The 13,191-nt window shown below is 34.7% G+C and overlaps 1 long non-coding RNA gene across 1 annotated transcript; it reads right to left on the bottom strand.

Annotated features, from left to right (window-relative positions):
- Nucleotides 1-7,993: 7,993 nt before the first annotated feature.
- LOC127555192 (uncharacterized) lies at nt 7,994-10,349 on the bottom strand. The gene is made up of 2 exons (XR_007952179.1): nt 10,141-10,349; nt 7,994-8,268 (listed from the first exon to the last, which is right to left on the bottom strand). It is a non-coding gene; the product is annotated as an uncharacterized LOC127555192 (long non-coding RNA).
- Between the last annotated feature and the right edge of the window lie 2,842 nt (nt 10,350-13,191).

Genomic DNA, 13,191 nt, shown 5'->3' with positions numbered 1-13,191 from the left:
CTTTACTTCTTCCTCTACAGACAAAGGATTTTTGTTTATCCTGACTCTGGTTAATCCTGAGGCCTCTATGAAGTTAGCCCAGACTTAATATTATATATCTAGATACTTACTTGCATAAAATAGAGAAAGAGAAGATCAGTGAATTAGGCTTACAACTATAAAAGGTAGGAAAAAAATTAAAACACCCCCATCAAATACCAAAATTGAAATTCTGAAAATAAAAAGGGAGATTAAAAATTGAAAATAAGAAAACTATTGAGCTAAAAAATAAATCTCAAAGTTTGTTTTATGACAAAAACTAACAAAATAAATTAACCTTTATTTGATTTGATTAGAAAAATAAAAGAAGAAAATCAAATTGTTAATATCAAAAGTGAAAAGGGAGAACTTTCCACCAAATGAAGAGGAAATTAGAGCAATAATTAGGAGTTATTTTGCCCAATTATACGCCAATAAATTTGATAATCTAAATGAAATGGAGGAATATCTACAAAAATATACATTGCCCAGGTTAGCAGAAGAGGAAATAAATTATTTAAATAATCCTATTTTAGAAAAAGAACTAGGATAATCTATTAATCAACTCCTTAAGAAAAAATCTCCAGGACTAGATGGATTTACATGTGAATTCTACCAAACATTCAAAGAATAACTACTTCCAATACTATATAAACTATTTTTAATTTTTTTTTTTAAATAGGGAAAGAAGGAGTCCTGCCAAAAATTTTTTATGGCATAGATAAGGTATTGATACCTAACAAAGATAGTAGGACTCCTTCTTTCCCTATTTTTTAAATACTTTCAATAATTGATGTTTGCATCAATATATATTAGGGAGATTGATCTAAAGTTTTTTTTTTTCCTCTATTTCTGTGCCATAACGGAATAATAGACCACAACCAAATAGGATTATACCAAGAATGCAGGGCTGGTATCATATATCATAATTAACTATATCAATAACCAAAATAACAAAAATTATATGATTATTTCAATAGATGTAGAAAAAGCATTTCATAAATTCCAAAATCCATTCCTACTAAAAACATTACAGAGTAGAGGATTAAATGGATTTTTTCTTAAAATGATCAGTAGCATCTATTTAAAACCATCAGCAAGCATCATATGTAATAGCAAGAAACTAGAACTATTCTCAATATGATTAGGAGTTAAACAAGATTGGCCATTATCACCATTACTATTCAAAATTGTATTAGAAATGTTACCTTTGGCAATAAGAGAAGAAAGAGATGAAAGCAATTAGAGTAGGTCATGAGGAAACCAAATTATTGCTCTTTGAAGATGATATGATGGTATACTTAGAAAACCTTAGAGAATCAACTGAAAAACTACTAGAAACAATTCACATTTACAAGATAAATCTACATAAATCATTAGCATTTTTATATATTACCAACAAAGTCCAGCAACAAGAGATGCAAAAGAAATTATATTCAAAATAACTGTCAATATTATAAAATATTTGAGAATCTATCTGCTAAAGGAAAGTCAGAAACTATAGGAATACAAGTACAAAACACTTTCCACACAAATAAAGTTAGACCTAATCAGCTGGAAAAATATCAAATGCTCATAGGTAGGCCAAGTGAATATAATAAAAATGACAATACTACCTAAATTAATCTACTGATTTAGTGCCATACTAATCAAACTTCCAGGAAATTATTTTACAGATCTAGGAAAAAATAGTAACAAAGTTCATCTGGAAGAACAAAAGGTCAAGAATTTCAAGGGAATTAATGGAAAATGCTAATGAGGATGACCTAGCTATGCCAGATCTAAAACTATATTATAAAGCAGTATTCATCAAAACCATTTGGTACTGGCTAAGAATTAGAGTAGTCAATGAGTGGAATAGGTTAAGATCACAGGACAAGATAAGCAATAACTATAGCAATCTAGTGTTTGACAAACTCAAATACCCCAGCTTTTGGGATAAGAACTCACTATTTGACAAAAACTGCTGGGAAAATTAGAATCTAGTGTGGAAGAAATTAGGGCTCAACCCATATTTAACACCACATACCAAGATAAGATCTAAACGGGTTCATGATTTAGACATAAAAAGTAATATAAGTAAATTAGAGGGACATAGGATAGTTTGCCTCTCAGCTCTGTGGAGAAAGGAGTCTATATCCAAAGAAGAACTGGAACACATAATTGAACACCACATAGATAATTTTGATTATATTAAGCTAAAAGGTTTTTGTACAAGCAAAACTAATGCAGACAAGATCAAAAGGGAAACAATAAATTGGAAAATCAGTTTTATATTTAAGTTTTCTGATAAAGACCTCATTTTAAAAATATATATAGAATTGACTCCAATTTATAAGAATCCAAACTGTTCTACAATTGATAAATGTTCAAAGGATATGAACAGACAATTTTCATATGTAGAAATTAAAACTATTTCTAATTGTATGAAAAGATGCTCTAAATCACTATTGATCAGAGAAATCAAATTAAGACATCTCTGTGATACCACAACACATCTCTCAGATTGGCTAAGATGATAGGAAAAGACAAAGATGAATTTTGGAGGGGATGTGGGAAAACTAAGTCACTAATACATTATTGGTGGTGTTGTGAACAGATACAACCATTCTGGAGAGCAATTCTGAACTAAGCTCAAAAAAGTTATTAAATTGTGCAAACCCTTTGACCCAGCAGTATTTCTATTGGGCCTATATCCCAAAGAGATCTTAAAGGATGGAAAATGACCCACATGTCCAAAAATGTTTGTGGCAGTTCTTTTCATTGTGGCAAGAAACTGAAAACTTAGTGGATGCCCATCAGTTGGAGAATGGCTAAATAAGTAGTGTATGTGAATGTTATGGAATATTATTATTTTATAAGAAATGATCAGGAGGATGCTTTTAGGAAGGCCTGGAGAAACTTACATGAACTGATACTAAGTAAAATGAGATCATTGTACATAGCAACATCAATATTATACAATGATTAATTCTGATGAACGCAACGTTCTTATTTAGAACATTAACTTATTAATACAACAATTAATACAATTAATTATTACAATTATTAATACAACAATTAATATAACAATTAATACAATTATCTATACAACACTACTTATTTAGCCATTCTCCAACTGATGGGCATCCACTAAGTTTTCAGTTTCTTGCCACAATGAAAAGAACTGCCACAAACATTTTTGGACATGTGGGTCATTTTCCATCCTTTAAGATCTCTTTGGGATATAGGCCCAATAGAAATACTGCTGGGTCAAAGGGTTTGCACAATTTAATAACTTTTTTGAGCTTAGTTCAGAATTGCTCTCCAGAATGGTTGTATCTGTTCACAACACCACCAATAATGTATTAGTGACTTAGTTTTCCCACATCCCCTCCAAAATTCATCTTTGTCTTTTCCTATCATCTTAGCCAATCTGAGAGATGTGTTGTGGTATCACAGAGATGTCATCAAAACGTTGTTTTTCAACAACGAGATGATTTGTAAAGTTCAGGTTAGCTCCCTGGAGATCTCAGAATCAACCAGAGTCAGAGTAAGCAAAAGTCCTTGGTCTTTAGGGGAAGAAGTGAAGGAGATGGATAAAACTGCCACGAGTTTTGCCAAAGATCCTTCCTTGATTATAGAGTCCAGAATCTCTACAAATTTTCACACTTTTCTCCTCCTCATCCTGAGGACAAGTGAAGTTCTCTTTCCTTTCTTACACCAGCCCCTAATCCTTACCTATAATTCTTAACCCCAAGCATTGAGCTAGCATCAACTGTGAGAAGAAAAATTCCAAACATATGCTAATAGAGTTATTGTCCAATAGGTAATTAGCTTTAAGTGCTTGGTTGTCGGATTCAAGTACACCTTTTAAGAGTTTCAGTCCTTTACAATGATTGATGCCACTTCCAATGATCTTTGATGAAGAGAGCCATCTACACCCAGAGAAAGGACTGTAGGACCTGAATGTGCATTACAATATAACATTTTCATTCTTTTAGTTGTTGTTCACTTGCATTTTGTTTCCTTATTCATTTACTTTCTTTCTTTCTTTCTTTTTTTTTTTTTTGATCTGATTTCTCTTGTGTAGCAAGAGAATTGTATAAATATGCTTACACATTAGATTTAACATGTATTTTAAAATGTTTAACATATTGAATTGCTTGTCATCTAGGGAAGGGAGTGGGAGGAAGGAGGAGAAAATCTGAAACACAAGGCTATGAAAGGGTCAATGTTGCCAAATCATCTGTGCATATGTTTTGAAAATAAAATGTTTTATTAAAAAAAAAAAAAAAGAAAGAAAGAAAGACCAGTTCACAGACAGCTATAGTTTTCTCAAGAACTTTTATTTATAAATAAGTAGCTGTTATGATTATCTATGCTAAAAATTATTTGGCCAGATGTATTTGCTCCCATGTAAAAAGCATTTCCAAATATAAATAGGATGTTTGAAAGGAAAATTTCAGGCTAAGATGCTACTTACCCTAAGCTGAAAGAATTATATATAAAATATCACAATTTTAAAGCATAATGTTTGGTAAACACTATTGGATATAAATAGTTCCCCACAGAGCTATTTCAGAAGACCTAATTTCCTCAATAATGAGGACCAATGAGATAAATGTCAAAGCCAAGAAAACATATTTACAATTCTACAGATTACCAATTGCTTGAATGGCACATTTATTCCTTCTGAACAAAGTAGGTGCAGAAATTACATGAAGTACAATATAGAAACATGCAGCTATGCCCATAGTTTGCTTAATTTTATACTTAGTTTTCCAGTAAGTTTAGTCCTTTTGGACTTCCAAGTTGGGCTAAAACTCATTGAGTATTTTATGTTGCAGTAATTAGTGAAGAAATTACTACCTTGTATTAGGGTATGGGGACTTTTCAATAAAATTGGATACTCTGAAAACATAATACATCAATAGGGGAAAAAAAAAAGCACAGGACTAAACTATGGCTAGAGGGGAAGAAAACAAAAGGTGCCCTATATACTATACAGGGCAAGTTTTTGTTGTTGTTGTTTGTTTGTTTTTTGCTTTTCTTTACTTCCCTAGCATTTAGCATAGTACTTGAGAAACAGTAAGTACTTAATAAATGTCTGTTTACTAATTAATTAACTTTATACATTTGAGTCTCACAACAATCTTGAAAAGTATATACTATGATTATTCCCATTTTCCAGATGAGGAAAGTAAGATTTAAAGAAGCTAATTGATTTGCTTAGTACCACACAGCTAGGATCTAAGTAGAGATTTAATATTGAATTTAATCAATAATGCTTTAGCATGAAGAAGACAGAGTACATGTGAAGACTCAGGTGAACTCTCTCACTATTCCCCTCCAAATAACTTGAAATAATAATAAAATAAAATCAGGGGATTTCTAGGAGACAAGATAACAGAGTAAATAGTAAAATTCAAAAGTTTCTCATATTCATCTACAAAGAGCCATAAAATAGCATCCTCTAAAAAATCCTAGAATAGTGGAACCAGCAAAAAGACAGAGTGAGACAATCTTTGAACCCAAGAACCTTGGACTCTTAGCTAAGAAAGTTTGTATCATAGAACAAAAGGGATACTTCTGAAATGGAAGCAACCCATCTTTTACAACAGTACTAATATGTTGATATGTTTTTCAAGACTGCATACATATTACTTATATCAGATTATTTACCTTCTCAATGAGAAAAGAGGGGAGAAATGGAAGGAAAAAACTTAGAAATCATAATTTTTTTTTTAAGTGTTAAAAAGGTTCTTACATATAATTGGGGAAAATAAAGGTTTAAATACAAAAAAATGAAAAACCCTGAGGGGATAACAAAAAAATGCATACATTACTGAATTTTTGTGGAGTAATGATTTAATCCAACTATTCTGGAGAAAAATCTGGAACTATACCCCTCAAAATTGCAAAACATTACATACCTTTTGATCTAGCAATACCACAACTAATTCTTTATACCAATAAAAAAAAAAAAAAAAAAAAAAAAAAAAAGCAAAGCAAAAGAAACACTAGAGGCAGCTAGGTGGAACAGTGGATGGAACACCAGCCCTGAAGTCAGTAGGACCTGAATCCAAATTTAACCTCAGATACTTAACTCTAGCCCTGGCCAAATCACTTAACTCTGAATGCCTTAACAAAACAAAAAAAACAAAAAAAACAAAAACAAAAAAAAAAACCTAGTGTGTATTGTAAAGGTCTGAGGACAAAGGTCACCTTCAGTGTAATCAGGAGATAAACAAGTTGAAATGCTTTTGCCTTTGGGGAGTTTTCCATTTCCTGATTCTCCTCCCTCAACTCCACCTTCTTGGGCGGGAGGAGAAGGAAGAATAGTAGGGTCAATGATATCAGCATTGTCCATTAATCAATTCCAAGGCCCTATTCCTCTTTTCACAAGGTGGGAATAGGCTTCATGGCCTGAGGCAAAAGAGATTCATGGCATCTTGAGGGCTTCAATTGCTATTGTGCTCAGAAAGTCTTTGAAAATGCAGTGCACTTAGTTTCTAAGCAATCCTATGAGGGTAAGACATCTCAGAGAGAATAGAGTTTTATATTTATAGAACTGCAAAGTTAGTCTCTGGGAACCTAAAACTCTTCTTTGTTCACTTTGTGGATCTTTCACTTCCACACATGGTTGGCTTGATTGCCTTATACTCAGAGAGTATTTATAAAACAGGGTCTATTTATAGAATGATTTGGAAAACTGAGGAATGTGTAGCTATTGTCCCAATTGCTAATATAGATAGACAGTGTGTGATTTGTGACCTAGGAGAAGTAATATCAGATTTATTGACTGACACTCCTGAAGTACAATTCGGTGATAGTTATTCAAACTTTTACTTAAGGCAACAAAATTTAGGGATATTATGGACCGAAGGTCCTTTGCTCATTATCCATATGAATGGCAGACCATTGAAAATGTTGGTAGACACAGATGTAGATAGTACAGCTTTTAGAGATGCCAGCTTGTCTAGTAATTGGCTAAAGTTTACTGCAAACACCTATATGTCTGCCATAAAAAGATCTATAGTAGTTTAAATTAGTGCTACCTCTTTGAGATGGGAATTTATATATAAGACAGAAATCTATATTTATTTTACAGTTGAAAGAGCCCCCATTAATCAGTGGGGAAGAGACATCTTACAAAGTGAAAAAAATCAGACTTCATTAGGTATAGGACAGAAGCAACTTAACCAAGGACATTTACAAACTTCTCTAAGTCCTTGGGATTTCCCTGGATTTGTTAAATTTGGGGAATGGAGAATGTTTATTAATTTGAGAAAAGTAAATGGACAGGTGCAGACAATGGAAGCTCTTCAGCTTGGGTTTTCATCTCCTCAATTGCCTAGGGAATGAATGATTTCTTAGGATTTAGAAGTATTTCAATTCTATTCCTCTAGATAAGGAGAATATGGAGGGATTTATTTTTTTAATGCCCAGCATTAATTTAGCTGATTAATATAATAATTTATTATTATAATAATATAAAGAATTTGAATGAATAGCTTTGCCACAGTGTCAAATGCATATGGCTGCTGACCTTATTCCTGTGAGAAAAGCATCTTCAAAAGTTATGTTGTTACCACCATTAAGAAGAGACAATGCTTTAGACTCACAATGCCAGCTTACTGAAGAAGCTCTAGAGGCTCTAAAAGAGATTTAATTGGCTTTATCTAATATGGCTGAAAGAATAACTCAAAAAATATTGGAAATATCAAATTTTGTTCCAAAAAAAAGCACTCACAGCAATCCTTCATCAAGGAGACAGTTTGATGAAGTGGGTGAACCTCCCAGCACAATCAGATAAAAATTTGATTCCTTAGCCACTGCTTGTGGCTAGAATTTCAATAAAAGCCATTAAGAGAGTAGTACAATTATCTGGAACAAGATATGACAAAATATACACCTCTTATACCAATGCACAAATTGATGTGTGTTGTGAAATTGTAATTCCGGAGAAACTGAGGCAGGAGAGAGATTAGAGAGTTTTTAATATTTTATTAATGGGAGAGTAAGATTGACTGGACAGGACTCTCGTCTCAGATTATCCAGTCAGACAGAGATAAGTATACTGGGACCAAGGAATCCATATTGGTCCCAGGGCTGGAGGACCCAAAGAATCCAGCGTCCAGCATACAGCTGCCAGATGCCATTCTCCAGCAATGAATGGAGGAACAACAACTTCTTAAATACATTTTTGGAGACAAAGAAGAGAAAGGGAGGGAAAGTTTTTTTATCAGGGAGGGGAAGCCATAAAACCTAAAAAGGAAAAATTCAAGAACATAACTATAATATAACATAAGCAGTTTTGAGTTTTAACAGTTTATCAATCAATTGTCCCAGTAACTGTCACAGGGTGGAGCTTTAAAACTCCCAAATAGCATTAACTAACTCTAAGCCCAAAAACTCCAATAACAGATGTCATTAAATTTCGGATAAATCTTAAACAATCATTTATCATATCCTTATAAGTCATACCCAATACATAGAAAAACATCCCAAATTGCATATTGTCCATAACAAACATTTTCAAAAGGACAAAGAAAAAAAAACTATTATGTTCAGAGGCCCTTTAAATAACCTCAGGATGACCCAATACAATCAATTTAAACTTTATACAAAAAACCCAATTCCACATAAAAGAATTCAAGAAGGTTTTTTTAACATAGCAATTAAACTCTTAGAAATACTCGGACCAAAGTATGGATCACATTTATGACCATATCTCTTAACCAAGAAAACCTTTATGAAGAAACAAATATTCAATCAATTAACTTAAAAATAAGCATGTACTTAAAAATCAGTTTGCTGAACTGGCCGTAATCAGATAAGAAAAAAAAACGGCAGGAACATACTCAGGGAGGTGAGGGGCGGAGAAGATTCCATATGGCCATCCTTCCCCAACTCTTGACCCCCTAGAAAAAACTTCCCTCAGGTTCCCCACTCAATTTCCTACATGGGGATCCTTTTCAAGATTTAACCCATCAGTTTCCCAATATCAGGTTTCTTCCCAAATCCACCCATTTCCAACTTTCTCTTTCCCCCTGACTACATACTTAAATAATCTCCTTTCCTTTAAATGTTAGCACCTGCTGTATATTAACTTTCCAAACTTTCAAATCCCTTTCAATCTATTTTTTTCATTTCCCTTTTTTTTTTTTTTAATTTCTTCCTTTCTCCCCCTTTTCTCACAGGCTGCTGCAGTCAGCCAGAGACAGAAGAGAGTGAAAGATTTTTCAAACTTCTTGATATTTTCTAAGCCTGCAACACAGAGGCTGAATCCTTAATCTCTTACAAGCTTATTTTAACTTTTAACACAGACACACACAAACAAACATGGAGCTCCAATTTACTATGCACAGTTGCAACGTTGTTTTCCAACCAACAACATAATAGACAAACCACACAGAACATAGAACATATATGACAGACTACACAGTTACAACATTAAGCAAACATACCATACCCAGAGGGTATTCTCCAGCGTCCCAGAAAATACCCGTCTCAGAATTTTTAAACCCGTCGGCATTTATTCTGAGACCACAGGTTGCTAGCAACAGAACAGACCAGAACCAGAACCAGAACCAGATGGTACCGCAAAAGGTACCCAGACAGACTTACTCTCCCGAATGCCGAATCAAATGCCGAATCGATTTCGTTGTCCACTGTAGGCCAGAATGAGACTGAAGAACTGCTTCCTTTTCCCAAGGAACAGACCCAGGTCCTGATCCCCCCCTCAGGCCTAGGTGGAGACCGAGAGGTCTCTAATCTCTAATCCAGTTCTCAGTTTCTATTATCTCGGCGGGACCTCCAAATTGTAATGCCGGAGAAACTGAGGCAGGAGAGAGATTAGAGAGTTTTTAATATTTTATTAATGGGAGAGTAAGATTGACTGGACAGGACTCTCGTCTCAGATTATCCAGTCAGACAGAGATAAGTATACTGGGACCAAGGAATCCATATTGGTCCCAGGGCTGGAGGACCCAAAGAATCCAGCGTCCAGCATACAGCTGCCAGATGCCATTCTCCAGCAATGAATGGAGGAACAACAACTTCTTAAATACATTTTTGGAGACAAAGAAGAGAAAGGGAGGGAAAGTTTTTTTTATCAGGGAGGGGAAGCCATAAAACCTAAAAATTCCAGAGACAAAGTAAAGATATCATGGGTTGGTCTTGGAATATTCTAAAGGAATATTGTAAATCCATAAAAGAGTCAGGAGAGCTACTCTTTTATCTTGCTAATTTATAACCCAAGAGCGAACAATCCTTAGTTTTACTGGGTCAGAGACAGAACAGTTAAGGTAACTGAGACAGGGAAACTGAGTCAGGACAGTTAAAGAGAACTGTGGCATAACAAAACCATCCCAGAGTGGAAAAATTTATTGGCCACAGATCCAAGCTTCCCACATGATTATGTAAATATAATTTTTAATTCTGCTTATTCAGTAGATGTGGTACAAAGAATTGCCATAGCCCACATAAATGTGTAGTTTTTAATATATATATTATCAGCTCTTTAAAGAACTTTGACAGTATAGTGGACTTTCAAATTCTATCTTTTATCATCAGGCTGCTAGAGCATTACATTTACAAATTGTGATAATTATAGAGGAAGCTAGGAGCATAGCAAAAAGCTGTTCAGCTTGCCTTCTTTTTTACTTTCCTATGCTCCCTCCAGAACAAAACCTTCATGTTTGAGATTTAATGCTTTAAGGCAAGGGAATATCACTCATGTTAAAAAGCAGAGCATCTATGTAACCATGGTTATACATTCTCAATTCTTTATGGCTTCATTCCAACCAGGAGAAGCAGACATTTGATTAGCCATCCTTCTATTGTAGGAAACTCACATGCACTTAAGACAGGTAATGGACTAGCTCATGCATCTTCTGCCTTTAGGTCTTTTTGCATTGAATTTGGCTTTGCCCATTCCATTGGCATCCCTTATAACCCTACTAGCCAAGCCATCATTGGATAGACTATTTATACCCCCAAGATGTTCCCATCCATACAAGAGAAGGGAATTTTGGGATATGCATGAGATGCGGCAATACATACATGTAATTTTTAAATTCTTTGGATTGAACCCCAACAATACACTTCTGGCACATACAGAAGGCACAGCTAACTAACAGGTTGGCTGACAAGGACAAGAGCCCTCTCTCCACAGTGATGCCATCTGGAAGGGCCCAGGTTGGGTCAGGATTTGGGCCCCTGGGTACATTCTTGTCATTTTAGATGCAGGTCCAACAACAGAGGAGTGGATCCCAACCAGAAACATTCAAGTCCTGGGGACTCAAGAAGAGTAAGACCAATCAATAGCCCAGAGGATTGACCAGATGTCAGCAGATCTCCACATGCTGATGGCAGCAATGTCCCTCTTGACCATGATACCAGAGATAGCAGATACAGCTCCAGTGTAGTGGACTGCCTTGGGTGATGTGCGATACAAACAGACTGATAAATGGACAATGGGCTTCTGTGCTTCTCCCATGGCCCCTCACTCTTCATATAGTGGCCTGGGGAAAGACTTTGTCCTGTTTTCCACTTATAGATTATGTCTTTAAATTAGTGAGTAAAACACCAACACGTCCACCTGCCAAAGTTACTGAGGCAGTGTTATAGGACATGATTTTGCTTGTGTATACCTTTCTCTGAGTTTTTCTTTCAAAAGGTGTATACAATTGTAACCATAGAATTGTGACATCCTACCTCATTGATATCCTATCTCATTGATACCCTGATGTAACCAAATGTAACTACAGATTTGTGACATCTACCATGGTGACATCCTATCTCATTGACACCCTACCTCTTTGTCATCCTACTTACTTGAACAAGGCTTTATTGAATGGGTTGAACACTATATAATACATGTTTGGTTTGGGCCATTGTTGAGCCTAGCTCTCACTGTCATACTTTGTTCTATTACATCCTACCTCCTTGAATTTGATACTCTGTGATTTCATTGACCAAGCGAACTATTGCTGATGCTAAAGTTAGCTTGATGAGATGAGTGGTTCCCCCTCTTTACAAGAGAAGGGAATTGTAAGGATCAGAGGAAAAGGTCACATTCAGTGCCACCAGGAAGTAAACAAGCAGAAATGCTTGAGAGCCTTGGAAGTAACTTCTGTGTGCAAAAAGAGATTGCATCATAGGCAGGAACTTTAGCATATTGAGGTAGCTTTTTAACAGGAGTGTCTCCTTCTCTGATTGGCTGTGTATGATCTCATAGATCCTACTTAAGCTCCATGGAGGAGGAAGTCTCTCTCCCAGGTTAACACCTGGGAGTCAACAAAAGGTCACAAAAGAATGTGAACATGTGAATAAAAGATTTTAAGCTTGCATATGGCTGTTTTTGAGCATGCTATTGGTTTTTAAATTACAGTTCAAATGAAACTGTGGCCAGAGACCTCTGAAGACCTCAGAAGGAGATTAGCTGGGTAAAATTGCTTTATATAATGCAAAAGACAATGGCCAGAGGTTTCTCCGAGGGCCTGGGAATTAGGAGAGACTGGCAATGTAAAATGCAGAATAGTATTAGGGTTTTTGCAAATAAAGTGAATTCCCAGTATCAAGCATTTTACAGTATATACAAGTATATTTAAATCAGTTCTTTTTTTGTGTTGGAAAAAAATTGGAAATTTTGGGGATGCTGATCTAATGGGATTTAATTGAACAAGTAGTGGCATATGATAGTGATGGAGCCCTCTTGTGTTATAATGAATTATGAAGGGTCATTCAGGACAAAAAATATGGCAAGACTTACATGAACTAAAGCAAAGTAATAGGAGGACCACCTCAGTCATTGTGTATAGTAATAGCACTTTTGTAATGGTGATCAACTGTGAAAGACTTGGCTACTCTAATCAATAAAATGATCTGAGATAATTCCATAGTATTCATGCTATAAAAAACATGCTATTTCAAGAGAAAGAACTGATGAATTTTGCCTGCAAATTGAAGTAAAAATTTCTCCCTTTCTTTGAGTTTTCTTTTTAGTTTTTCATATTATGTTTAATATATGGAAATATATTGTTGCATGATCTTACATGAGTAATTGATATAATTTTGTTTACCTTCTTAGTGGATGGGGAAGGGACAAAAGTGAGACCAAATTTATTTATTTATTTTTAAATATTTAATTTTTAATTTAATTTAATTTAAAATTTATTTTAAATA

The sequence above is a fragment of the Antechinus flavipes genome, chromosome 1 (genome assembly GCF_016432865.1).
Source record: "Antechinus flavipes isolate AdamAnt ecotype Samford, QLD, Australia chromosome 1, AdamAnt_v2, whole genome shotgun sequence".
NCBI classification, from domain to species: Eukaryota; Metazoa; Chordata; class Mammalia; order Dasyuromorphia; family Dasyuridae; genus Antechinus; species Antechinus flavipes.
The sequence above is the reverse complement of the archived record's forward strand: the minus strand, read 5'-3'. Positions and strand labels throughout refer to the sequence as shown.